At 32.6% G+C, this 26,968-nt stretch overlaps 1 protein-coding gene across 1 annotated transcript in view; it reads left to right on the plus strand.

The window, feature by feature from the left end:
* The first annotated feature begins 7,553 nt into the window (after positions 1 to 7,553).
* LOC125073214 (filamin-A) overlaps positions 7,554 to 26,968 on the plus strand; it is a 99,422-nt gene continuing 80,007 nt past the window's right edge. The window contains exon 1 of the mRNA XM_047683956.1: positions 7,554 to 7,714. The gene's annotated coding sequence lies outside the window, so the exon portion shown is untranslated. The remainder of the gene's footprint in view (positions 7,715 to 26,968) is intronic.

The raw sequence follows: 26,968 nt of genomic DNA on the forward strand, positions 1-26,968 counted from the left end.
TTTGCGCGCCACTGACATTGTCAAATCATAGTCTTCATCCACCACCAGCAAGCACCTTGCTACAATGCTGTGTGTTTTCTCACACACATAATAACTGTTTTGTTGTAATGCAAAACAGATTTATTATATGTGTATCTAAAACACACAGCATTGTTTGAAGACCTGTTTGATATCTGCTGGTGTAAGAATACAAACGCTATGTGAATTATAATCAATTAAAACAAACATGATGTTTAATATATTCTATATATTCTATATGTTCAACTTCCTTTACTGAACCCTATAATTGAATATACTTATCATGTCAGTCGAAATAATAAACATAAAATCTATATTCATCATATTATAATTAAAAAACAAATAAATTGACAAAAATATATCTCAGGAATTAACAAAAAAGAAATAAAGTTAGAAAATAATTATTAATTCTACCCCTAGGTAAATAAAGTAACTTTATCAATTGAGATCAATATTTATCAACAAAAATATATTAAGTTTATGTATTTCAAGTTAGTCTTGAATATTAAATCAAAATAATAACAGTATTTAATTAAATATTTGAAAAATTCTTCATTAGTAAGTCTTCCTTATAAGTATCTCCCCTTTTCTCCACTACTCGACAGTAATACTTTCTAAAGGTCTGGGCACTTCTCCAATTGCCTCTACTTAAAATCTCATCTATAGGTCTATTTTCCAACCAGCTTCTAGATGCTACAGCAGATCTTACACTACCTGGTGTTGCATCAATTCCCTTTTCCTTAAATATTTTATCCAGCCTGCTATCATTGTTCGAGTGGCTGGTTTAATCACACCAGTAATTGATATAAATAAGTTATTTAAACCTCCTTCTAAACGTCTAGTGTTGGTTACCTCAATTAGCTTTTTGATGTGTCTTACTGGACAAAAACATTCTTCAGTGTGTTGTTTTAATAACCACCCAGGTTGTCTATTATTGATATCATCTGTCTTTGAGCCAAACCTTGGCCATAACTTAATTACTCCCTTATCTTGGTCTATTTCTAAACTTTCTTCAGATACATCCAAGAGTGTGAGGTCATGAATTCTTCTTCCAGAAGCTAAAAGAAGAATTATTGCTGTTCTTCTAACTATATCAAAAATTGTATTACAATTTGGTGTGTCTTTAAGCCATTCAAATAATAATGATGTGTCCCATATTGGTGTCTTTCTTTCTTGAGGTCTTTCTAAGGAAATAGCTTTTAATATTTGGTTTATAAAAAAATTCTTTGATAAATTGTTTAAACCACAGTAAGTAGAGACTGTAGACTTATGTAGAAGTACAGTTCGGTAAGCTAACCCATCTTTCAAATAAATTTTGGCTAAAAATCTAGCAACATCTATAGCCTGAGGCATCTTAGGATCTATTCTGTGGAATTTACACCATAAAATCCATCTTTGTATAGGGGCCTTATAAGTAGTTTTAGTTGCTGCTCGCCAACTCTTATTTATTAATTCCTTTTCCTCTAAGGACCAGTGCGCTATTTTATCTGCCCACCCCCAACTTTCCACGCTAGCAGCTTTAACTTCTCCAGATGTGGTGGGTTCTTCCCCGTTGTCAGATCTATTAAATAATGATGTAGGTCTGGTATCACCAATGGTTCTGCCAGAGTTCGTGCTCGTAAGTCTGTCAGCCAAAAACATTGTGTCCACTGTGGTGCTATTATTATAAATGTCCCCCTGGCCGTGTTTAGGTGACGCAACACCCTTGGCATTAGACTTGGTGGTGGAAACACCCAAGCCAAATCGTAGTTCCATTGTCGACTGAATGCGTCGCAGAATAAGGCGCAACCATCTCTGGAGTCCCAGGTTACGTACCGTTTTACGACTGCGCTGTCTTGGGACGCGAATAAGTCGACTTCGGGGACGCCCCATATTCTGAATACGGCCTCCGAGGCCGGGGGCAACAAATGCCATTCCGGCACTGGTCGATTCCTTGAAAGGCGGTCGGCTATGCCGTTGTACCTCCCCGGGAGGTACGCCGCCGAAATTTTTATGTGGAGCCGCTCGGCCAACTCCATTAGCTTCATGGTCAACTCTAATAAGGCTAGAGAGCGCGTGCCTCCTTCGTTTCTTATATGCGCCACCAGAGTCCTGTTGTCTGACTGAACTAAAATGTGCGCCCCTCTTAGATTCACTTGTCGTGAATTTATCGCGCAGTACACTGCAAACATCTCTTTGACGTTTGAATGCCAAGACTTCTGGTGTCGCAACCATTTCCCTGACAGACAAATCTCGTTTAATTGAGCACCCCAGCCTGCATCCGCTGCATCTGTGGTTAAGAAATGAGTGATCTCCCTCTGGTCCAGATCCACACAACTGTGGCCTATGGCTTCGAGCCACCAGGTTAACTCCTGCTTCACAAGAGGTGGAACATTTAACTTTTGTCGTAAATTGTGTTGAGGAAAAATCTTTAAAAACCTCTGTATTCGCCGACAGTGTAGGCGTCCACGGGGAATGGTCATATTTGCGAAGTTTAAGAGGCCTAGCAGACTCTGTGTCTGTCGAAGAGCGCAGCAGCCCGCCCTTAGAATTTTTTGGATTACAGATTGAATCTTTGTTACCTTCATCTGAGGTAGGGCCATTGTAAAGTTGTAAGTGTTCCATAAAATTCCTAGGTATTCGAGTTGCTGAACAGGTATTATCAGGGATTTTTGAAAATTGATATGCCACCCTAGACTCTCGAGAATGCTTATGGTCTCTGTGACTTGGTTCACCAATAAGCTTCTGTCCTGGCTGACTAAAAGAAAATCGTCCAGATAGACCATTAGTCTGATACCTCTTGTTCGCAGGATCTCTGCGATCCAGTTTGATAAGGCTGCAAATGTTCGGGGGGCAGAAGAAAGGCCAAAGGGTAGAGCTGTTAGCTGTAGGACTTCGTTGTTGTAGTAAACTCGAAGAAATCTTCGGTGTGATTCTGCTATTGGTAGGTGGAAATAGGCTTGTTGTAAATCTATCTTGACCATCCAGTCGTTCTTCTGTAGCAAGTCTATAACATCCATCTGAGATACCAAGTGGAAATGCTTTGTAGCAATATATCGGTTGAGCCCTCTTAGATCGAATATTGGACGGAGCCCACCGTCTGATTTTCTTAGCAAAAACATCTTGGATAGAAAACCCGTATTCAATATCCTTGGTGTTTCTAAAATTCCCTTGTGTTTTAGGTCCTGAACTATTGTAGTCATATTTGTGGATATCTTTGTTGCAAATTTCTTTAATAATTTGACTGTTGGGTACTGAAGAGGAGGCTTCAATTTGAAAGGTATACGGCCTCTGGTAATTATCTTTATAATAAATTGGTTTGCACCCAAAGCTTGCCATCTTTGAACTGCCTGTTGCAAACATCCCCCTAGAAACACCCTCTGAGTCCTTATAATGTCATTTCTGTTTCCTGGTAAAGTTGGTAGCACTTTCTTTGTTGTTGTTTCGAAAGTTAGATTGTTTCTTAAATGAACGAAAATTATTATTATTATTCCTCATCTTTTTACTGGTCTTAAAGTTTCTATTTGTATTTTGAATTTGTGATTTATTATCATATTTGTAACTAGTGGATGGACGATCATGTGTTGTTGGTTTTTCTTTCAAATAGCTTGGCATGTTAAGCCATGTTTGTGAACCACCTAAGGACTGAATTAAAGGTTGCAAGGCTTCTCTACTAAATAAATGTTCTGAGCTTGGTGGAATGTTTCTTAGAGTTGATCGCAGGTTAATATTACTAATTTCTTTTAAAATTCTCTCTCTTCTTATTTCAATGCATTCACCTCGCCTGCCACAAATGATTTGCATAATCTTTTCAGAGCATTTATGTAAGGATGAACCTGGACCAAACAGTGTTGATACTTTATCAAAGAGTAATGTAGCATTTAAATCTCTTGGATTTGAAGCAGCCCAATTAACAATATCTTGTAAGCTACTCTTTAAAATTTCCCTCTGTTCCAGCTCTGCATTAGTTAAGCCGCCTAACATATTCTCAGCTGATGCTAAATAATCCTTAGTCTTGTTAAAATGACAAAGTTCCTCATTAACCTTTAATGCAACAAAACCTGGCGAAGCAGCAAAAGATTGTAATGTTGATTTATAGCGAATTCCCTTCCAAGCCTGAGTGTCAAAATGTTGTAAACGTGTAACTTCATCTAAACGTTCCTTAATAGCTACGGGAATAACCCTCTTCTCATCAAACTCTGTGTTTATATCCCCCATCTGCAACTTATTAATAACAGGACAAGGATTTACTAAAAATTCACTCGCAGGAACATCTGTTCTCTCCACACTACTGGGATTCATATTATTTACTTGCGAATTTTGAGTCAAGGCCACAATATAATGAGGCAACTGAGTTAAGTAGCCTGAAATGTAATCTACCTGATTAACTAGTGAATCAACTCGCGGGTCCGACCCACGGTGTTTATACTTACGTCGCTTATTAGGTGGAGGTGACGCCAAGCCCTCCTCATCTTCCGAAGATGAAGAAGACTCTCTCTGATCGCTGGACACCTCGGATACTTGTCGAGACGACCGCTCTCCATCCGAAGCAGCGGCATCCGTCATATCCTTACCCTTACCTTTACCGTTTACGACACTCATTTGTAAATGGTTTCCTTAATGCTCTACAAGCACGTTTTTAACAAAAATTCACTATATTATTTAATTTTTGAACTTCTAAAAGTTGATAGAAAAATTTTAAAAGTTTACGCGGCAAGATTTACAAACGCTATGTTTTGACAATGTCAGTGGCGCGCAAATTTGAAACAAAATGGCGCGCTCTGCTGTGTGTGAAAGAGAAAGGTAACAAAGGACGGAAAGAGAGGTAAGATGAACTTTTATTTTTTAATTGTTTATGGTAAGATTTATGGATGCTTCTTCAAACAATGCTGTGTGTTTTAGATACACATATAATAAACGTTTGTATGAATTGCGACAACGCTTGCCGCTGATGACGTTGTATAATGATTCGTTATTGTAAGAGAGTGTGTTCATATTCAAAAATACAAAAACGTACTACTATTTTCACGGCGTCATGTGTAAATAGCTTTAGCATTTTAGAAGTGATATAGTATCAGTAAGATGGATTTTGCTTGAAAATGTTTCTTCATCAGACGATTTAAGTATTTGGCCAGCAACACAGATTTATGACATTCAAAGAATTAATAGTTATGAAGCAAACAAACTACGAGTCCTTCTTGTTTGAAAATATTATTTATTTTCTTGAACCGAAAACAATTTTTATGGAATACAATTTGTCGCTCGATACGGAAGTCAATTCTCCCAATACTTAAGTGAAGGCTTCGCGCAAAACAGATTTGTCTCGTTTACCTGTCGTACACCGACTCCATTTTTCATATAGGTATTGAAAAATTTTCCTTCAAATGTTTCACCTGTGCCCACTAAGATAGAAATCTAATAACGTCTGGAACTTTCTATTTTACGCATTTAATGTTAGAGGAATATCTTTATAAGATTTCGTTTGGTTACTATTGGCATTGTTTTATAACTGAATCTCGCAAAACATTTCGTTCCACATAATATATTAAAATGAAAACAACCGAAATGAATGGCCTCAAACGGTCAAAGCAACCGAGTAAGCGAGCCATTAAACATATTAAATCATATAAAAATACTTCTTACAAAGGATAATATGAAATATTACGTATTTACAGAAATATTTGCAACCCATTTTCCTTTATCATTCACAAAACCTTATACAAAATAAACAAAAATGTATTAAAAAACTTGGATTCGTTCAAAAATCTCAACAATAAAATCACAGTATCAATAAAACGCGACCAACTTCAGAATGCTACTTGAAAATTACTCGAAATTTCCCGAGGCAGCTTGAATTTTTATAGCAACGTCGAGCCGGCACCTGTGTCCGTTAGGCCAAATGTCGTCGTGGTCTGCTCATCCATTCAAATTTATTCACGAGTTAGGGCACACTCACGATTCTCCACACCCGGTCCGTTGTGTCGCTTGACTTGAATCACTTCAACCCATATGAAATATCAAAACGGAGAATGAAGTCAAACAGAACACTGAATCAAACAGGACGGTACAATTGTTAACCTGTCAAAAAATTATTTCGATAGAAAATTCGAATGGTATGTTATATATTTGTGTATTAGTTTTTCCTTATCCAGTTATTATAAAGGTGAAGACTTGTTTGTGACATTATAAAACGTTACATATTATGCTTAATCACGCGAATCCTCAGATCTACCAGGCAATTTAAAAAAAGATTTTAGTTTAAGATATATTATGCTTTTATTAAAGCAAGATAAACAAAACTTTATGCTACGATCCTAAGAAGTGAAGTATGCACTGACGTTAATAGAATCTTCTGGCAGCCTGTACCAGTAAATACTAGTACAAGACTAAATAGTTTTGTGCAGGGAAAAAGGTCTGAATATAATATGTAGCAAGAAAATTTACGCTTGTTTAACCTAGAAGCAGTTTATACTAAGATTATGATATGCGTTATTGTTACTTTTAATATAAAAGTGTATTAAAATCAATGATGTAATAGTTAGTAGGTATGTAGAAACTGTATATTAATACTGAAATTTCGAATATATATAAGATAAGAACAGAAAAAATTGATTTACATTTTTAGGTATTTTTTATCGAAGAAGGAATTTCCACACGGTTTAAACCGTGAGATTTTCTTCCTAAGGCAGAGTAGCCGTTCGAAAAGCACTGTTCCATAGCACTGCTGCAATGCAACAGTATTGAATTTCAACTATTGTATTATATGAGCATATACTAGATATATAATTATTTATTTGAACTACCAATATTTCATATTTTTGTAATGATTTTAGTTTCTGTGACAAAGTTCTACAAATAATAATTTATTTGACGTAATGTACCTATATGCAAATAATTTTAATTACGTAAGACTAGCACATAACAGCAATCTAGCTTAATCAGGATTTTGTGTGAGCATGAAATAAATTATTGTCTTTACATTCTCATCGCCTTAGTATCGCAAGACTGAACCCGCATCAAATTAAACCTTCAGACCCTTGAATCCAATTTAACTCTTCCATAGATAGCAGAAAACATTTGCAAAAGGCTGTATTATTAATTTATGCTGACATAAATTTACGGTGACATTTTCTTCCCTTTAAACACATATAAAGTAAGTAAATATATACGACGAGAGACTATGTAAATATGAAAGATTAATAGAATTGATACATTTTGATTTTTATTTAAGTTGTATGTTACCGTAACTCCTTATATTATTTATGTATATAACATTACAATAGCCTCAGATAACAGACGCAAGTACTGTGTAGATGACACAGGAAACCGTGCAACGATCCGTTCTAGCGTTATTATCCCACACCTTGAAGTAATTTACCACTATTACAGAGCCCCATTGAAAAAACATAATCGCACTGAGTGCAAGACACCATATGGCCGCGGTGGCCGTCAACCATGTCCAAAGACATAAATGGGCACGTTGTCGTCACAGATGGAATGCCATTGCGTTGGGGCAGCCTTGTCGGTGCGGAGGGGGGACCTCCCGCGCAACCTGCGCCTCCGTCACTCCTCGCAGATAGTGCCTCGCCTGCGCATGCCGTGCGATCATATGCGCGTAACACGACGGACTGCTTATAAAATACATATTCCGATTAATTTAACAGTGAAAATACGATGAAGTGAATTAATGGTTATTGTGATGTTCTATTCGAATAAGGTAACAAGTGCAAATATTTAATTTAAACATATTCGACGAGTATACACTCTACAAGGGCATTAACAAGTGTGCATGCAATATAAGTCATAACAGTTATTATAGTTGTGTGTGTAATATTTTTAACAAAGTAACGAAATTCAGATTGTGGCTTTAAAAACAGGTGCATCTAATGTTATGAATGGATAGGAGTAAGTACGGGCAACCGGTCGCGCGCATTCCTTCGCTTGCATAACGAAACAAAAATAGAGCAGTGTGTCAATAGAGCCTTTGTAGTGTTGAAAGCCTTTTCGAGTAATAAGGGTGACAAAGATTGTGAAGTGTCGAGTTAATGACATCATACTGGTATATGTTCGCAACGCCCACACTACACGTGTCCTGAGGTTACGAGAATTGTGTTAAATTCATACTTTAATGTGTTATCGTATAGTAGTTTTAATAATAATATCAACATGGTTTATTTATAGTTGTTTAAGTCATTAGACGTTGTGAACGTATAACGTATTTGTCTAAGAGGAAAACTTTTTTTTTTTAATTTCTTGCGTATAAAGGAATTAATCAATTACAGAAAATAATAAATAATGAATCATGTAAATAAGTTAAGTATACGTACAGTATGTATATTTACTATAATAATTTTTTTAAATATTTTAATATTCAATTTACGTAAATAAAATTTTAAAAATACAACGGGTAATCCCCATACTAATACAAATAATCATTTTGTTTTTATATAAAATTAAATATAATTGCAGAAAAAAACAACATCACAATACGTTTTATGTTGTTTACGAGAAAATTGAAATTCTCTTGCCCCTAATCATATTATTAGATCCTCGTGAGAGTTGAAGGGTACTTCTTTGCAATGATTTCTTTTAAAAAATAAAAAATACAAGATCGAAAACACATTAACTACCTTTACCGTTACCTATATACGAAGTTTATTTGATTATGTTTATTTAATCACGTGTTTTTGATACTCATTTTAAAGAATATTTATGTCGAAAGATTGAGTTTTTTGTACATTATTTTTGTATTTATATTCGATTGAGGGTAACGAAACATAATTCCATATCGCCAGCTCAAAAAAATGTCGATAATTATGAACAAAAAAGATCAACTAAGCGTCTTTAGTGTGATTAAATATAATTTTCATTGCAGTTAATTGAAAGAATACACCTTCAAATGTGTTTGATAAAATTTTATATCTTCTTACCTAAACTCCTGCAGATAATAATATCATTTATAAAAAGCGTCTATCTTGCTCTATTTTTAACGCTCTGAATAAAAACGTGCAATAAGAATTTGCAATTAACATATTTAATTTATTTATATATAAAATTGATAGGCGTACAGGGAAATGGGCTATCTGTAGAATACTGCCCACACATTTTGGTGCCGTAAGAAATTTTAACCATTCCTCACAACGCTAATGCTCCACCAGCCTTGGGAGCTAAGTTGTTATGTCCCTTGTGCATTGTGCATTGGCTCACTTAACCTTCAAACCGGAACAAAACAATACTAAGTATTTCTGCTTCACGGTAGAATAGATGTTAAGTGGTTGATACCTACCCAGACTGCCTGCACAATACCCTACCACCAAATAACGTTCTCAAAAACGGTTCAAACGTTTGACGATTTCGGTTAAAATATACTTGGGCTTGTATTCGACTAATGTGCTAACATTGGTAAACGAAATATAAAACTTAGCTTGTTGATTCACAATCCGTTTCCATTTCGACATCACATCTCAGAATTTTCTTTTCTCACTACAAGGCAATATTTTACCAGATTAAACCGTCGGTCAAGGAAACTGATGAATCATAAATGTAAACTTAGCATTTATGTTTAAAGAACAAAGTGCAAACTCAATCAAGTTTACCTAGATTCAAACAAGTTTCATTCAATAGATCATCGGCCCAAGCGTGTAATATATATATTCACTTAAACGATTTACAGCTGGATAAAATCTTCCACTACACTTAAAGGAATTGGTAGAGCTTATTACACCACGTCCCTCATAGCAGAACATCATTTTTCAATTAAATGTAAAAGTTACCTGTGAATGTCTCACTGGTGAACAAAGGCTGGTTTTGAGGAGACGGTTTGGAACTAATTCCACCCCGGCAGAATTTCATTGAAATTAAAATCATGCAGGTTTCCTTCGCCACCAAGCACATAATGAATTATATCTTTATAATTATATTATATAACTTGATGCTTCTTACCAGGATTATAATCTGTAATTATCGGTGTGCGGATAGAATCCGCAAATCATGACTAACAAATGTAAATATTGCCTTAAACTTAGACGTAAAGACCATATTTATCTCCGACAAAGGAAACGAGGCAAATGGAATGCCAAAAAAATAATTTATTCATATTATCTTTTAAGTGAGGTAATACAACGTCACTTTGAATAAGATAAATTATTAATTTATTTGTATATTATAATTTTCTGGTGGATGGGTCTGATGGATTCCGTCAAGACAACAACCAAATCGATAACTCTTTTGTTATTTCCCGCCTAAGCTAATAATATACAAGGGATATAACGTCTCAGATTTCATAGTTGGAAGTACTTTGACCATAGTGGTTTATTCTGGCCAGACATCATCAGTGTCTATGGCGAAGATGACCACTTAATATCATAATATCTGCCATAGTAAATAAACAAAAAATAAATTAACTTGTGGCTAATTTGCATCACAATCACGCTAGGTTGAAGGTCATTTGGATACCAATATATATGTCGACTGTATAATCAAATCTGATGCACTCGTTGATGTGACATTTTCGCGAAACGTTTTTTAAAATAAGATGACTTCTGTATTATGGAATAGTTTAGAGACTTTGACATTAATTTAACACAGACAGACCTCTTTATTATTTTCGTCCAATTTAATGGCCTTCATTATTTAATTTCTTAAAATCATATTTAATAATACTCAATAAGTAATTTATTTTTATTATTTATTTTTTTATGTGTATAGAACACGAATTAAAACATCGTGAGGAAAGAATGTTATCAGAATTACGACATTGAATAACTATAATATTATATATAAGGTTGGTTTGAATTTTCATGTGCTTCAATTATATTTATAATTAATTTCAAAAACATCCTAATGGATCCTGCACGTGTTTATTAAAATCTGCCACATGCATCCATTATCTGGTGCAGTGATGGAATAATCTTCATAGTCTGTCATTGATTTCTTAATCGCACTACATAATTTTTTACAACACACACATAAACAAATGATTCTAGAAAAAAAAAACATAATCTTCGGATAGATTAAAGCTAACGAAAATTTTAATCATTAGTGAACGAAAAAACCAGAGCTATTACATCTCTTTGACGTATACCAGCGTCCATTGTCTGAAGTAACGTTTTATGACTACGTATAAATTAATACACATCAATGATAACGTCGGATCTAAAGTTAATTACTTGATGAATCATTAAGATATGGGATTAGCTTTGATATATTTCAATGTACGCATAATATATCGCCACTGTAGTTGTATATATTACGACTTGCTAATATAAGTATACAATATAATTAATTATATTTTATAAACACTTTTATAATGCTGTCGCTGACATATCAAAAATAAACATCAACAATAAAAATCATATAAATATACAACGGCACAACACAAACGAATGAGGTTTTATAAGTTTAAAAAAAAATTAAGTGTATGTTTTCGTTATATATAAAACATCGTAACGTAAGCCATGGTGTTTTCCTTTAATATATTTTAATAAAGTATCTATACATTTAATATTTTGTTGTATATAATGCAATAACTTTTAATACAGACAAAACGTGGAAAAATGCCGCGCCCATTTCGTGTGGTAGTATTTTTTATAGTAATTATTTTTAAATTTTGTTTCGTATTTATTTTCATAATAACACATGCTCGTTGCCCATTTTAATAAAAATAACAAAGTTTTTTGAACATATTAAATAATTTAGTTTATCTAAACCTCTACATATGTCTACCTAGATATGCGTACTAGTCAAAATATATAAAACGTTCCGTCACGACCGCAACAAAATAACGATTTTATCTCGCGCTATGTTTTTGAAAACATACTCTGACCGATCTATTCGCGATATATGCTTGTACTTTTATTTAAATATTTCATCATATTTTTTACACTACCGATTCGAATTGCAAAGTGTAAAAGTAAATTTTAATCTACATAGAACGTTTAAAATTTATATCAGGTACATTGTATATAATTGTATTTGGATAAAAACTGATAAAAACTAATAGTTTTTATCCAAATTTTCCAATTGAGAAAGTTAAATTAAAATATATGTTTTTTAATTTTTCGTTGAGATGATTATTATTATTCGATAAGTGAAATCATATAAAAACGGTATATCGCTAAAGCTTTTACCTTTTATTTATTTCAAATAGATGCAAATAACAATGCTTGAATGAGCGACGTAATTTCGGTCGTAATAAGTCCGAACGCTTTAAGCGGAAATCAATATTTCTACATCAATGTTCAATGATAGAACATTGATACACAATTATTATTGAGCTGCTGCAAAATATTTGCTCGAAGCGTATGAAAGCAGTCTATATCAGGTATTAATATAGAGATCTTTCTACGCCGACAGTTTCACACGTTATTGGAGGCAGCGAAGCACGAAGCACGTCGCGTCGTTGCGGACCCTCGTTAAAAATAAAATTATACAATAAATTAAGCGGCGATTTACCATAATTCATTTTCTTATTAATTCTAAACGTGTATAGTCATTATCTATAATGTGTTTTTAATTGGATTTGTCTTGTTCGAACTCTGAATTACAGGTAGAACTTTACGCGAGAACGCTTTTCAGAATTGATTCTGGATTTTGTAGAAGCACGCTTGTTTTGTTTCTTAAAATTCTGTATGGAATAAATGTTTGATATTTTTTTCATAGCAACGATAAAAAATGTCAATGAAATGTTGAATTAAAGGAGTTATATATTCTCACAACACGTAATAAAACGGATGCCATCGCTCCATCACATATAGATTTAAACTCACAGTTTTGTACAGTGTAAATTGACACCAATGTTTCATATATATAGGGTAGAATATTTATATACTACCCTAAATATTCAGGCCTTAAAATAAAATTTGTTATTAATAATTTGATTTTATTTTATATGTAAATATTCATTCATACTTGAACTGATTTTGATGCATCGTTTTCCACTGGATTAAGTATAGCTATAAACACCTTCAATCTTAATTTCATTGCTATCGGTTGAACATGTAGCAAATATTCTTCAGGCATTAGTAATGTTTACTGTATGAAAAGTCAATTTTAAAAATCGGCTATTATTGTGGTTAAGCTGTTTTAAAAAAAACAAAATCTTATACTTTTTTTTAATCTGTAACTAAGCAGACCGATCACAAAGATTTCACCCTAAGAAATATGTGAAAATTAAAACCGCTTAAATCTTTAAGTGAAATTGTCAAGCGTTTAGTTTAAAATCTATTTTTTTATTTGTTTGGCACCAGAGATTATGGAGGTTATAATAAAAAAATAATAACAAAGTGAACTCTTTAAGATAAACAGTACGTAAACAAATAAGTAAAAAAAATACTTTACACAACAAATAGTATATTAGCATACGCGTAAGAAAATATAGTATTCTAAATGCATTTGAGTAGACGTGATTATCGTCATGCAATATACATGAAGGTAGATTACTTCCTTCCTGTATAACTTGAAGTTACTATAGAGTATCTGTTAAATACGACACAGTTAAGTTGCAGTTTATTGGCTAGATGGTGTATTATCAAGTGAAGCGTTAAATAAAATCAAGATCTCACTCACTTAGTACAAATTACATTCCTATTAATAAATAGTGCATACTTCAACATTCCTAGAGTGACGACTTTAATAACAATCGCATATATATGTTGGACGTGTGTAGTTGTACTTATATACATATTTATACAAATGGAAGTTGATTTACGGGTACATTTCAGACTAAGACATCGTTGAATTGACTATCATAACGATTGATATATCTGTATGTACGTTTGCCCGCGGTTCGGCTCGCGTTTAAAGGTCGGTTGTCAGATATTATTTACATAATATATTTTTGAATTATAATCTATGTTTTATTAAGTATAAGCTATATTATTGTAAAGTTTCATTAAAAACCATTCAGTGGTTTTTGCGTAAAAAAGTAACAAGCGTCCATACATACAAACTTTCTCCTTTAAATATTAGTAAGGATTTTAAATGGTAAAGGTTATTCTAATAAAATATTTTTTTAATATATAAGTCAAACATTTATTTATATAAAAATAATTTACACGATGGCTTTAATTTCATAAAATGATAAAATAATTAACAAAGTCACTGTACGAATAATGACCGCGTGGAATGAAGGTTCTTATAATGTTCACATTATTTTAACTCGCCGCTAGACCGTGCTGCAGCACATCAATAAAGACATTTGCCGTTCAACCAATAGTCATTGTCAGCTAGTACAATATATAAATGAGTGTAATCGTTCATAAGACATTCATTTGAATGAACTGAAACTTTGTACAGTTGTTTTTGATTCTTGCGTGAAGGTTTCTAGCGTAGTACTACCAACGTACAATAAGAATCGTATCGGATATGTTTACACTGAAATTTAAAAAGTCATATTTATAAAACTACTTATTTTCGTCCGCCATTTTGTCAGTGGGGGGGAGGGGGCGGAGCAGATATTGAAGCCCCATATGCCCCTGATTATATGAATGCAAAATTTCATGATTATTAGATAAGACGTTAAGACGTGAAAGTTCAACAAATAAACACAAACTCATTCATTCGTTCATTCATTGTCTTATTTCTAATATAAGTAGGATCTAGATTTAGTTAAAGTTTTATAATCTGTACATATATATGTTTTATACTGGAACGTCTTAAAATATAATATCAAGTTTGTCATTAAATATTATTAAATTGACTGTATTTTGAATAATAGTTAAAGGTTCTATTTTATAAAATTCAAAAAATTATACTGTTATCCTAAAAAATCGTAGGTAAGTATGTGATATGTATAATTAATTACATACGTATTTTCGCGAGTGTTTCTTACGTCAGACACACCTTGAGCATAAATTTAATAATCATCTTTCGTAATTCGAATTTCCACAAATGTTTCCGTTGTATGTTTCTAAGAATAAGATTGTTTGTTGTTTAAAAGGAAATATTGTTGCGTACCTTTTACTTTCCGTATACCACGAATATGAATTTCAATTGACAAATTTAAAATTTTCAAGAGTTAGATTAGTTTTCAGAAGCGTTATTTGTACCTATATACATATTTACCTCGGTATAACTGAGTTATTTTCGTCTTCCCTTTCCTGTTCGAGTGATGATATTGACTTAAACTAATTTCACATACCATTTAAATACGCAATGAACATCCCATGATTTTTATTTAAATTGGATTACGTGTTATGTATGTAACGTATGTTTTATAAAAAACAAAAAAGGTTTAACTAAAAGATCACAAGATTAATATGGCGTCAAATGGAAAGCTGGTTGTGTAGGCAGACATTATCATTCTCAGACCGAATTTTTTGTTAACATATTAATATATTGTATAAATATAAAAAAGTCACATGACGCTTAAATACACAATGAATATTTGAAGAGTATTATTTTTATGCGTTTCATCTACAAATGTGTGTGTTTAATAGAGACAAAGCATATTAATATATAAAAAATAAAAATTAATGACGTCAAATGAGAAGCTTATAATATGAGACACACACTCAGACCATTTTATAACATTTTAATCACACGTATACAATACGCAGATACGATACCTAATAAAATTCTATTTTTTTGATAATTTGTATACATTATGGTGAATACGTATGTCTTAATTTAATATAAAAAAATATATATCAAAAGTTTATAAAAAACTAGATAAGGAGGAACAATATCAAATACGAAGCTGATAGTGTGGACAGACAGAATATGGGTAGGAATTTTTTAATGTATATTTTTAACACAGTTTCCAGCGATGGGTAGCTCAGGCTGGACTCGTTTACAACAGGTTTCAATGAACTGGTCAATAAGAACCCAAAGTTCTGCACGATAAGCGAAAAAAGAACAATAACCTCTTTCGCCTTAAATGACCAATGACTCATCGTTATTTTTATTCAGAGAAATGCAGTTCTGCGAATAAAAAATTCATAAACTAACAGCGAATTCGCACGAACGTAAACAATACATCAAAATAATTAATATCTAAAAGTTGTTTTAACGAAATGTTATAATTAAGTAAAAGTTCAGCTTCGTACAAATTGAATATGGAGCTCTTAGTGTGTACTTTAATTCTACTTTGTACCTTTAAATTTCTTGATGAGACTTCTCCGACTTGAGTAATTTCATTTTCATTCTTCTTTGTTATAAAAATGCTTCTAGTTTTTGTCGAATTCTAACGTGAGCGGTCAAATTTAGCTTCAAGCTGAGTGAATTTATATTTTATAATGGTTAAAGTATTTCAAATTTATATTTTTACCAGCAACCCGCCTCAGGGTTGTGCACGTAGCTAGACATGTAGTAAAACGGACTTTTCTTTATTGTTTGGGAGAAAAAAATATTAAATTATTAAAAATATATATATATATATTTATAAAAACGTTGGCCGGTTGGCAAATGGGTCACCCGATGATAAGTGACCACGCCCGTAGACATGTAAGTAAATATTACATGTATGTCATTCCTTAAATCGCTAATGTGCTACCAACATTGGGAACTAAGAGGTTATTTATATCTGCAGTTCCATTGGTTCATCAAACTGAAATAGAATAAGGCTAGAGATTTGCTCTTTAGCGGTAGAATACCTATGATAGCCTAGTATCTATTCAGACGAGCTACAAAGCTTTATCACCTATTAAAATTGATTATAGTGATTTATGTGAAGGCTGTCAAACGACACGGTTTTTTTCTGTTAAGTTACAAAAATACTAGCTATTAGGATAGAATATTCAAAGTAACATTTTTTTACGAATTTATATGTCTATTGGTCGAACTATTGTGGAAACTAGTTGTCGCCCGTGTCTTGGCTCGCGTTTCAGGTTATGTCCTTTCATTGATTTCAAGCTTGTTTCATCAAATTCTGTTCAGTGTTTTGGCTGTGAAAGAGCCACACACAGACATACAGGCTTTTACTATTTAAATAAATTTATTGTAATTTATACTTGTAATTTATTTAAATAAATTACAAGTATTTAATTTTAATGTGTTAACACAATCAGTAGGTTTTTAAATTAGTTGACATATATAACATGTTAAAAATTCCAGGTATTTTAAATGAATGTCGTATTGAATAATAAATAATTAATGAACTCCTATACCTCTAACTCCATAAAGAGTCTCAAGTGGGTGTCGGCCCCTCGTCGACAGCCAATAGCAATCGGCCCACAAACAATAATTATGATCAGCACTTGTTTGCTTGCGATCAATCATACATCTGCATTTATTTAAAAGATAAATCTACCTTAATCGCTTTTAAATAATAAAAAAACGACCGTCGCGAGTCGCTCGACGGCGTAACTTTGATGGTTATAGATATCATTTATTATTTAAGAAAATCAATAAATAAGGTGTCAAATAAATATAAACATGAAGAACATGATTTTTTTTTAATTTTCTTATAACAATGTAAAAGAGCAACGATTACGTATAGTCGCGCCGTTACGGAACAAGAATTGAACTCGAATTGAATTAAACTCCAACACGAGATAAAAATGTTTTATATATACATACTATATATAAAATGAAAATGATTTTTAAATGGTATATTATTTTTATTATATAAATTAACATGTACGTATATTAATTATTTGCTTTTATTAATTGATCTAAATATAAGTTTACGTTTATATATATATATATAAAAATGTCTTCACCACCCACAGACATTAGCGTTGTATGGCATATTAACTACTCGTTTCATCGCCAATGCGCCTTGATCCTTATGCCTGTATTACTTTGGCTCACTCACCCCTGAAACCGAAACACAACAATACTTAGTTTTGCTGTGTGACGGTAGAATATTTGATTAAACCCTACCACCAAAGAAATCAGTACGTTAAAAATCTTAACTAGGAATATAGATTAAATGAACCAGTCATTAGTTACTTATTGTAATCAATCATATGTATATAATCATAAACACTAACTTATAATTGATTATGTAAGATAATTAATACAATATAATAATTTTAAAGAAACTTAGTAACACCGTGATCTGTATTCCAACAGATATCGTCTCTATAAATATTGCCATTAAAACAACAGTATACATTCGACACAAGCAAGTTCAATACAATATTATATCCTCAGTATTTAATGTATAACAAAACGCCTAATTATTTATATGTACTTAGAACAATTTTGACGCTTGATTGGAGGTAAAATTTTCATTTATTATTTATAATAGACAAGGGTAGTATGTAAAAAGGGTAGTATGTAAAAATAAGAAACGTATCCAGGAGCCAGACGTTGGTAAATATCTATATTTGTGTTATGGTTATACAATATTCAAAGTGGGTCCTATTTAATAGCCTCCCAATTCTCCTTGTAAAAGTACTAAGCAAAAAAGCCAATTTTATTTCTTCATGACTATGCAGAAAAATAATCTTTTTGTTTTGCCCCGTGACTCTGTATAAATTTGAACGTATTTTTATTGAACAATTTAATTTGTTTGTTCTATTCTACATGTTTAATGTTGAGCGGTATTGATTATTTTTAATAATAGATTCTGATTGCTAATAACCGTGATGGCACAGTGGTTAGAACGCGGGAATCTTAACCTATGGTATCAGATACAAAAGCTAGCACCACTGAATTTGCTTATGCTTATCATTGTTTACATCATATCCACTAAAATGTAATGGAACAACATGGTGAAAGAAGTTCCAAGCCTCTCCACAAATATAAAGGAGGCAGTAGCCGTAGAGGCCGAGGCCAACAGTAGGATATTTACAGACTTTACTTCTGATGACTTTAAGGAATAAATGAAGGATATATGTCTTTTAAGGAATCTTCCATTGCAATTTCAAATGTGTTATAAAATAAATTATTTATATCCATCATCAATTTATAGAACATGTTTCATAACAACGCTCACACACGTCTATGGCAAGTGTATGTACTTCTAAAGTGCTTTGATTTATTAACAATTCAAACGATTGTCTTACTCGAATTTTCTAGTTTCTTCCACGGAATATTAATGTATTATAATGTCGGAAGAATAAATGTAAGCGTAGAAATACAAAATCGTAGGCGTTGTTGTAGGTACTACACTATTCTGAGGCAATTAATATAGTATATTCACCCACCTTATTACATAAATAATTAAGAACCACACCTCCAACTTACGGATAAAATGTAAACAGGGCCGCGGGCTACTAGGAAACTACTGCGTACATACTGCGTAGAAGTCGTAAGTATACATAGTAATATATTAATTGCTAAACGTAACTAACAACTTTGTTTGTACGTATATCGTTTTGATGACGTAGCCTATATCATGTTACTTGTTATAAATCAACATTCGTACTATTAAAAGGATCAACTACGTATATTGTTCTTTTTTATTATTACTTTGAATTCAGATGACGCCCGTACTTTAGTTTCCGTTATGTCTGCTTAGTACTTTTTGACAAGCTTTGCATTTTGAAGGAAAATATTATTTGTAACGAACGTATATGTTAGTACATAATTAATTATATCGCCATCGCATTTTTCGAAATTCAAAACCAAAAAATATTATTTTTTTAATTCATTTCTAATACCGTTAACTAGGTAGTAGGATTTAGTGCAATCCCATCTGATGAGTGAACCCGGTGAGTGAGCCGGTAAAACTACGAGCACAAAGTACATAACATCTTCATTCCTAAGACTGATGGTACATGAGTGACGAAAGAATGAATCTAAGGATGGTGACTCACCATCAGGAGACCCAATAGATTGTCGGTCTACTTAATTTATAAAAAAAAATACCGACGAATAGGAAAACATACATAGGAATCATAATTTTCTATAACTATCATCGCCGTTGCCATAGTTTTATGATAACATATCAATAATATCCGAAATATTCTTCTATGTAGATAAAAACGTAACTTACTAATTCAATTTGAAACTAGATTCAGATATATTGCATCAAATCAAACCCTAAGCCTAAGTTTCGTTTTATTTCCATGTCTAGACTCAAAGCAATATAACAGGGAAACCTAATTTAAATCCACGCGGTAAGTTTCTACGTGACGTGAATGTCGACACAAATTCTAGAATTAAACCAAAAATGCTCGTTTGTTTTGTATCTATTGTAAACTATCAAGTGCACGGTCAAGGTGAAAATGAGATTACTAAAGTTAATTATGCATTTTAAAATACTATAAATCAGGCGGAAGTAAGGCTTTATGCCTGACCGTCTGGATAGGTACTACTTATCAGATATTTTTCTGTAAACTTCGTGTTGTTGCGTTTTGGTTTGAGCCAATGTGGTAGGTAGTGGTACTTAATGCAACTCGTCTGATGAGTGAACCCGTTGAGTTAGTCAGTGTAAGTAGAGGCGTAAGAGTCATAACGTCTCTCCAAAAGAGGCGCTCTCTTTGTGGCGCATTGGCGATGTAAGGCATGGATAATTTTTACAGCGCTAATATCTATCAGCGGTGTTGACCACTTACCATCTGATTATCCCAAATTTATTATTACCAATAAACTGGCTTATCTAATTTACAATAATTTTGCATATTTCAATAACATCACGTCCTTTTAAGTAATATCATAAAATAAAAAAATAAACTACTAAGAAGGTAAGATTTATAAGATATTATTAAGTATGCAATAAAATAATATATTACAATTATATCAAAATTATAATTACTTACTTTTTAGTAACATACCATCGTAGAGTGTCAAGAATGCTGGCCACATTTTCTGTTGAATTGCCATTCCGACCGTGGACGTAGAACGAACCAGTCCTCCTGTCCAAAATAATTTAAATAAAAATTAGATTGTAATTTATTGGTTTTGACGAAGGTATTCTTTAGAACTTCAACACTTGCTTGTGTTTGGATTGGCAAATCCGATACGAGCAAGTGTTCGGAGGGTCAAAGGTTTTACGTGCTTCATTAAATAAATTGAGTTAGGAGAAGTTTTAAGTTCAAAATCTGTGATTTGATGTAAGGTTATTGTAAATAAGATGAAAAGTCCCAGGTTTTCAGATAATATCTCTATGACGGTGAAATTTATTGTGTATTTTAAACCGTTTTATACATCATTAAAATTTTATCTAACTTTAAAAAAAAAAACTGTTATTTTTAAAGTCAAATTATTTTTGTTTTAAAGAGCACACGTGTGTCCTTTTAAAACCAAACGAGGCGTAAAGAGGGACCTTGCGGTCCGGCAAGGCGAAGGCGGCTATTGCAGTTCATACTTCCTGACTGTACTGGCCGTCTTCACGTTTCGACTCAACTACCAAACAAACTACTACTACTGAACAAAAGCCTTACACTCCTTTTTGCGGATAATTTTTTTTAAACTCTTTTTTGTATTTTTATTTTTAGATTTAAATAGACAACACACTGTATTACATATTTGTATATCGCTTTAAATATAATAACTTAATTATCTGTGTCATACAGCGACAGTCACACTATCGCCAAAGCTCTTGAAGAGGAATAAAAAGTTTTTATTAGAAGGTTTTATTCTACTCCTTTTGCTACATATCATCGTTATTTTTAATTGATCATTGTAATGCTTAATTAATTCGACAATATACCTTGTATAATATTGTTGTTTACATAATTGTTTAGGCAATGATTAACTAACCAGACATTTTTTGTGTTTACGGTTGTTAAATAAACCCATGCATCTAATGGAAATCATTGATTGATTCGAAATGTAGACTTTACAGATAAGAACCGGCTAGAAATTCAGTAGTTACTCTTTTATACATTGTAAATTACATAGATATATATTTATATATATGTACTTACTAAATGAAAATTGAAAAATACTAACTCCATAGTTTTCTATCATCTGTATAATATAATTTAGTATTCCGTAATATTTACGTCAAGACTTCAATTTATTCATTAGCAATAATACCTCAGATTTATTTTTATAGAAACGAATACCTCTTCTTTTACAGTAACAGCCTGTAAATTTCCCACTGCTGGGAAATTTACAGGCTGTTATAGGCCTAATACTTTCTCCTCAAAGAGAGAAGAGGCCTAATAAATAATAAGAAGGCATTAGCAGAAGGATTGGAGCATATTCCACCTTCACTTGGAGAATATAAAATAACTTTCTGGAGTCACACAACACACACCGAAACACCTTTTACCCTTAACAGAAAATCGGATTATTAGTAGTTCTTTAAAGATAAACACTACTAGTATTATTAAAAGGAATGAATAAGCTGAGCGTGAAATTATACAGAAATAATCTTGTTGCTAATTAATTAAAACCAAAAAATATAACATAAAAACATTATTAGTTAATTACGCTAATACACAAAAAACTCTTAATGTACCTAATAATCTATGTAATTGTATTTGGAAGATTATATACTCAAGTCAAGTCTGTATATGTTAAGTTAGAGGTTAAGGCCTCCTCTCCTCCGATGATAGTGGGTACAAACCCAGGCAAAACAGCTGAAATTAAGAAGAATCCACACAATGAAGCATCATTTGTGTTTATAATAAAACTCGATTCCCGTGTTCGGTGATGAAGGAAAACATCTCGAGGCATCTGCATGTCTGTAATTTCAACAATATTAGACAACATGTGTATCAACTAACGAGCATAGGAGCAGCGTTGTTGTATGTCCTGCAAAACCTTCTCCTCAAAAGGATACCTTAGCATTAGGAAATTTACAAGCTTTACTTTACTTTTCTATTCAAGTCAAATGTTTCGATCCGAGGTAGCTCTGCAGGCATAATGTTTACCAACGATTTATAAGAGTTATTATTATAAATGTCTCTATTACAACTACACAATTACCTTAATAAAAATTAAAGATTATTCCAAATTTTAATCATAATATTTCTATATTTATTTATATTTTTCTAGCAAATATTGAAAGATGTTAGGGTTAAGGACCTTTAGGCGGCATTCTTTAGGAAGAAACTCGAAACTCACCGTAAAACACGAGCGAGAAATATTAGAATGTTATATGCGAAATTGAATATAATAATTATACAATTTATAGGATATATGCACCAAAATGGCGCATCACCGTAAGTCAAGTCACGAGTGAGATACGAATTGAATTCTTGCAGAATCGCGCTGCTGTATTAGTATTGAATTAAATGTATGTATTTTTATATAATACTTGCCGCCCGCAGCTTTGTCCGCGTTTTAGGCTTTGATCATCAGGTATGAGATAAAAAAAAGTATGTCTATGTCCATCCTTAGGATTCAAGCTTACTTCATACCCAATTTAATCTAATTCGGTTCAGTGATGTAGTCGCGTAAAAACAACAGACGGACAGATAGACTAAGTTATTTTCACACTTATAAAATTAGTAAAGATAAATATTGTCATCTCTTGAAAACAGTACAGATAAGTAGGTACCCTATGTACCTGATGTATACAAAATTGAATGATAACGAATTCAGAAGTTAAGATGTGAAAGCGTATAAATCTTACTTTGACTATGACTGCCTCATTGGTCTAGTCACTGGATATTATATGACTTCTTATTCCGAGGTCCTGGGTTCAAGGCCCAGGTCATGCCGATAAAAAGTTCCTGGGTTTTTCTATAGAAAAATTCTCATTAACAGTGAACTCTTTTCGGTCGTTTCGGATGTTGGCCAACCCATCGGATAATGAGATTGAGGGAATGTAGATTGCACCTGTGTGTGTGCACGCACTTGGGCACTATAATTTGCCCTGCGTAGTTGACTAGTCTCCCTTGAATTTTGTCGGCGTGGCCCAAATTGGTCACGACAATATCATCAATAGTTAGTATAGTTAGCAGGTTACCTGCATTATTTTAAAACTAGTTTTTACTACTTTATTTTGCTATTGTCGTTCCCACTCCTAACAAGTGATAAACTTAAGGAAACTTAATTAATTTGGGACATTCCTAGTATTCATTTAAAAAAAAAGAAGTGTTACGCAAATGGACCGTTTGTGATAAACAATTCCATTATTTACTAATATTAAACGAAAAATGTTATACATTTTTCACATAAAACCTCCTCTTAATCCTAAATCAAAATAAAGAGGATTACTCTTCAAAAATTCACTAACATATCCAACGGGATACTTTATATGTATGGTTGTGTATACATTTATTATAAGGCTTGGATCAAAAGTAATATTGGTTATTCAATAATTTGTATAAAACTTGGAGTTTTAAACGTACTTACGAGCGACCTTTTTGGTATTTATTACATCTCTACAGACTTTTATGTCCGTGGTATTTTTCGAGTTTTCTAATAATTTGTTTAGTTCCGGTTGTCTTACATAAATAATATGTACATATATCTACACTAAATATCATTCTTATTTACTGTTTGTAAACATTTTTCGTCTTCATATTGACAATTTACAATGGTACTCGTGCCTAAGAGTCAACTTAAATTTAGTGTCACAACCTTCCATAAAAGTCAACTTCTGTAAAACCACGATATTTCTGTTCTTTATCGTCATTTTGATGTTATGATCCTTTATCGTGTAGCTTAGGGTAGTTATGTTCTAAAATTATTATAACTAGTGAAAGAATAAATGAGGAAATCGTGAAATAAAACTAACTCAAATTCCAATCAATTTATTCAATGTATTGACTGCCAAAAAACTACAACCGATTCGGAAAAGAACATATCCTGACCTGATAGCAACCGGCGACAGAATACAGCGGTATTTTTTTGTCCATTATAATAATGTTTTCAATTTCCAATATGATAATGAAATAGCTCTTGTGAAATAAGAAAGAAATAGTGCTCGTTCAGGTATAAGGTACGCTATCATTCATGATTCCATCCTTTGCATACAAACGTTACTTGCCATTTTTTTTTTAAATTTTCCCACAGAGTCATATTTATTACTTTCTGGGATAAAATTAAAAACAAACATGTATTATGCATTGGATAAATAGTTTGATGAATTCAAATGCAAGTCTTGTCTTATGAGTCAGAATGTTTGCTCGATGTACGAAGACCAGTTAACCATATAAGATGAGTAATTGGTATTTTAAATAAATACCTACATTTAAATGTGCTGGCCTTATAAGGTCACATCAAATAATTTTATATAATTGTATTCATTTATTCATTTACTCTTTTTAATAAATAGTGTTCCGTTTTTATTCTTATTTCAAACTTCTGACGTTTCAAGGTAATATTTGAGTGATAAATCAAAATGGAACGTTTCTAACGTTACGTATGTCACGAAGACTGAGTTGTAGGTGATCTAATGAGTGAGTATGTTCCTTTGCTCAATTTAAAATCATATTACAAATAGTTACAAAATATTAAATCTCAGCAAAGGCCTTCTTGCTTCTTAAGAAGCTTGGAGCATATTCGTTACACTATTCCAGTGCGTATTGCTAGATAAACTTGAGACAGAACTTTATTCAATACAGACAGGTTTCCTCGAGATGTTTTTATTCGCACTCATGTGAGTTATTTTGCGTACAAAATTAAGACTCAGTAGCTCTCCTCGAACTATTCTGACACGAAGGCGCGCCCTTCCACCTTAAATTATTATTATCGGCATGTAGTAGTATGAGTGAGTACAGTATAAAAATACAAATTAGATTATATTTGCACATAAAAAATGATTAACGTAACGTGAAGAAGCCGTCGTGTGTATAAACCTACTCGGATTCGATTTAATATCTACGAACTCTATCTAGAAGGTCATGTCAACTCGTTAAATCATATTAAGGAACAAATAAGGAATATTGACATAACTTCTTAAAGTAAATTTTCGTATCAATTATTTTTAAGACTCGTTTTTTCGGACGCGTGCAGGATTAATTACTATATGGTACTTTACAGGTGTGGAAGAAGACTTGATTTTATAAATTAAATTAAATTTCAAAAGAGACATCTTTAGTTACACAGCATTAAATATCTTTATATTTTTATGTTTCGTTTGCAAATAGCTCTCATGCAAAACCAATGTATTTAAATAGATTTCAACTAAAAGGAATGTTTTAATAAATAAACGAACAAACAAATTTTTAATGTGTATGTTCTTTGTACTCATATGAATCAGATTAAGACACGCCTGTACCAAACAAAAAATACTGTCAACGATGATAATGATCAACTAAAATAGTGATGACGGTACAGCCGACGTTCCAACAAATACTCGGCCCACAGTGGTTCGCTTTAATAGAATATTCACATTAATACATATCAATAGTCTAATTTGAACTGTGTTTGGCCCACGCACACATAAACACATTATAATAATGCGAAGATATATTTAAAGACAACGTCTTATTAGACGCGATATTTAATTATTGGTTAAGAAGTTTTACAAGATAATCTTCTATCAGTTTTTTTATTATACAGCTAGCTGTGCCCGCGTCTTCGTGCGCTTCAAAAAAGTTTTTGTTGTAGCCTAAGTTACTCCTTATTACATTAGCCATCTGCTAGTGAAAGTCTCCTCAAAATCTATCCAGCCGTTCCAGAGATTAGCCGAAACAAACAGACAGATAGGCAGACAAAAGAAAAATGATGTTATTTTGGTATATGTGCCGTGTATACATATGCATTTAGTAAAAAGTGGTTATATTAATATTACAAAGAGACACTCCAATTTTATTATATGTATAGATCAACATGTTTAAGTAATAATACTTATTAATATGGCTCTTGATAATGATGCCCTCCTGACTGATTTCAGTTAGGGCCAATCTCAAGGGAGATCAGCCAACTTCGCAACACATATTATAGTGCGCAAGTGTACTCACAAGGTGTACTCTTTATTCCCTCATTGTCATAATCCAATGCAACGGCGGTTCATACATGACTGCAGGGAGTCGCAGGACCAATGGCTTTACGCGTTTCCCTAAGCTTGGGAGTGTATACACTTCCAACTTCCAGACTTCAGTCTCTTAGTGAAAATTTATCGATAGAAAAACCCAATGACTTTTTATCCGCCTGTCCTGGGTTTTGAACTCAGAACCTCGGAATCTGCGCCCTTATATCTAGTCACCAGACCCTACGAGACATCCAAAAGCGG

Source organism: Vanessa atalanta, chromosome 2 (assembly GCF_905147765.1).
Source record: "Vanessa atalanta chromosome 2, ilVanAtal1.2, whole genome shotgun sequence".
NCBI lineage: Eukaryota > Metazoa > Arthropoda > Insecta > Lepidoptera > Nymphalidae > Vanessa > Vanessa atalanta.